The 3,407-nt window shown below is 44.1% G+C and overlaps 1 protein-coding gene across 2 annotated transcripts in view; it reads right to left on the reverse strand.

Moving 5' to 3' along the window:
* Window positions 1-3,407, reverse strand: part of SPECC1 (sperm antigen with calponin homology and coiled-coil domains 1) — a 328,700-nt gene that overhangs the window by 259,874 nt on the left and 65,419 nt on the right. Inside the window, exon 1 of one of the 2 annotated variants that reach the window (XM_011971263.1) lies at window positions 1,227-1,361. The exons of the other annotated variant lie outside the window; for it this stretch is intronic. The gene's annotated coding sequence lies outside the window, so the exon portion shown is untranslated. Of the gene's footprint in view, window positions 1-1,226; window positions 1,362-3,407 lie in introns of those variants that run through there. 2 annotated transcript variants of the gene reach the window in all.

A 3,407-nucleotide genomic window follows, 5' to 3' on the forward strand; every position in this document is an offset into this window, starting at 1 on the left:
AAAAAAAAAAAAAAGTTAACACATTGGAAAAATAAAATTGGAATGAGGAATGATACTTCACAAGTGGTGGTTTATTTCAATTTCACGTTTTCAAATGAGTTTAGTATTGCTTATTTTGCACCCCCTCTCCTGCCTTGGGGGCTCCTCCGTTTGGATAGCCTTGCATGTTAACTCACTTGGTAAAGGAAAGGTTAAAGGAAGTGAAACACGGCTACTCTAAAACAGAACCACAGAGACACAGGGTCTATGGAGCTGAGCTGTAAAGGAGCAGAAGCAGCCACACCAGTGAGTTCTGCAGCAGGAGCAGCACCTTCGCATTCTATCGAGAAGGGGCAGAAGCCACATTTCCCAAGAAAACTTAGTGTGGACCTCCTGCACCGCTAAGCTAAACATTTTATTCCAATAGGAAATTAGAGTCAGTGGGACAAGGAAATAAAAAGCAAAAACTTAATTTCTAGAAACAGAGTGGGTAAGAGAGATTTTAAGGTATCTTCAGCCCTGTGAGGGGGTATGGAGGAAAACGGTCTCAAGCAACCATATAATAAATAACTTCTCAGAAAAGCCGCCAACTTTATCATATTATTGCTTGAAATTCTGCCATCTGGGCTTCACAAGCATCTCATTTCAGACCCTAACACGATGCATGTATTGCCCAGATGTTGAGCACTGGGACATTATCAGACCCTCTGCCAGATGACAGGGCACACTACACTGCTGATCTCCAAGGGGAGATGACTCGAGAACGTTCCAGGGGCTAAGCACTAGTTAAGTGGGTGGTTCTCTTCACAGGACCTTAGACATCCCACACTTGGCAAAAAGAATGCACAGAAGCAGCCCTATTCACCCTGGATGGGAAAATAATCTACACACTGCTACTAATTAGTACTCACAGCGCTTCTTTTCTAAAGAACTTCATATATTTACTTGAAGTCGGCATTAATCATCCTTTCCTTGCAAGATGAAACAGGTGACAAGCAGCGAGAAGACCATTTTCTTTCAAGACATCAGAAGATGGGTTTCAAATCCTTTTTCAGCCCCCCCAAAATCATGCATGTGTCATTAACTTATCCAGTCCATGCACCACGGGAGAATGTATTCATACTGCCTTAGTCACACCAAGATCCACTGGGTCTGTAAGACATTGTACCTAAAGCAGAAGCACCTCTTCCCCAGCTATCCTAAGATTTTCCATCTCTGTCTTAAATAATAACCAACCATGTACTTACTGCAAAACTCTGCTTCTCCTGCTTCTCGGGAGCTGCCGACCTCAATCAGCAAGTCAGCCACTCTATTCTGAGTTTGGTGCTGGCCTGGGAGGAAAACCACACTCAGAGGGGGCTGGGCAGAGAGCGCTTGAGCAACGCTTCACTCAGGAAGCAGGCGGGCTCTGCTCTCCCCAAGTTCTGATGGCCTCTCCCCCTCTCTCTCCTGCCTCTCACAATCTCTCTCTCTTCTCTTTCTTACACGCACACATGCACAAAGTGCAAAATCATATTTCCATCCTACTTGGTCCTCAATGCTTAATGTGTACCTCTCCAAAATGTAAGGGTTTCAAGACGTAGGCTGGCTAGCTTTTTGCTGATTGCTCCCTGAGACATTGAACAGATTTAAAAACAAAAACAAAAACTCAGTCTGCTCTCCACAAATGCATTTACCCTGAAGCTTCAGCCGTGCCCCACCACCTTGCCATGACCCTGTGAGCACTGTGAGTTCTAGGTGGGAAGGGGAAGTCGGGCTGTGACCAGGAAGCATATCGCAGCAGGGGCTTCTGGTGAGCCAACTAAAGGGATCTCAGAGGTAGGCATCTGAAACGCCTAGGCTTCAATAATTTGTTGTAATTTTTTTCATTCCAAATAAATCTTTTCATACTTAATTTTGAATTCAGGGAGCTCCAAAATGATATGGGCATCCTCACAAAACCTGGGGTCTACGCTCCCTGCTACTATGGACGGCCTAGAGTCAGCCCCAGTGACAATGACCTACTGCAACGGGGAGCAAATACACTGCCCAGAAAACACCGAAAAAATGTTCTGAAGGTAAACGAGCAATATGTGTTATATCCACAGGCACCAAGAACTCCATCAGCAGGCCTGGGCTAAGCTTAGTCATTGCCACAAGCTGCATTTTTACTGCTATTTTACTGGATAATAGGTGTGGAAGGCAGCGAGTCTGCTCTTGCATGGCAGAGAGCTCTTATATAGCAGGTGGCATGGGTTTGCAGAGCCTCTATGACACAGAATCCCCCATGTTCACTATAATTCTAACTCCAGACTCAGACTCTGTCATTCTAATGAACAGAGTGCAGTAAAGAACAGTTCAGAGCCAGCCTGGCCTGGCACGGCAGCCCCATGCCCCACTTGGCCAAGGCTGCTGCCTCTCATGGCCATCCCGCTTTGCCTTGAAGGAGACAACAGGTACAATGCACTGAACCTGCTCTCACTGAGGAACACCCATCCTCCTGGGGGGCAAGGGGCATACAGGGTCCTAACTCATCTCGGTGACTCCCCATGTGGCACCATGGCACAGACACAGGAGGTGGTAGTGGTAGGGACTCTGCAAATGACAGACACCTAACTCAAGTTTGCTTAAGCAAAATAGTGAGTTTGTTGGCTTTACTGATTTAGGAAAGTCTAGGATGAATTCAGGCTGGCTTTAAGCCAGCTAGACCTTGAGGTCCAATGATGTCATCAGGAATGATTTTGAATCACCTGTAACTTCACTCTTCTAAACTAGTATGATTCAAACAGGGGTGCTCTGAGGATAGGAAGGCCTTGCCCGGCAGCACTGCAGGACTAGAGGTCTTTAGCATTTGAGATTCCAGATTAGAGAGTCTCTCCCAGAAAAGAGCCTGAGGTGATACACTGTCCAACCCATTCGCAGTGGAGAGGGACCTGGATGATTGGCAGCTCCACTAGTTATGGGAAAAGCAGTTTCCAAAAGGAGAAAAAAAGCTAGGCAGAAAAAAAGTACAAGCTAGTCACTCAACAGCGTCTTGGATTATTAAGCCTTTCATGTGATCATGTCTTACTTCCCTCATTACACTGTAAATCTATCAATAGAAAGATACACACAAAATGTTAACAGTGCTTATCTCTCAGACTGAGGGTCATTTACTTTTTAAATTCACATTGTAGCTTCTAAATTTTCTAAAATAAGTATTATTAACCTTATAATAAAATAATATACCTAAATAAGTTATCACATGTTTTAAAAAATCCTACTTACAATAGTAACTATCCATAAATAGACCTGGTAAGAAAGTTACAGTCGCCCTCCCAAAATTCATGCTTTTCTGAATGACAAAAAAGAAGACTGGATGAAAAGCATACCATGCTCTCCCAATGGATATTCATTCTCTGTAAACAATTTTATAAATGTGATGTAATTCCAATAAAAATTCTAATCAG

This window comes from Mandrillus leucophaeus, unplaced genomic scaffold (genome assembly GCF_000951045.1).
Source record: "Mandrillus leucophaeus isolate KB7577 unplaced genomic scaffold, Mleu.le_1.0 Scaffold995, whole genome shotgun sequence".
Taxonomy (NCBI): domain Eukaryota; kingdom Metazoa; phylum Chordata; class Mammalia; order Primates; family Cercopithecidae; genus Mandrillus; species Mandrillus leucophaeus.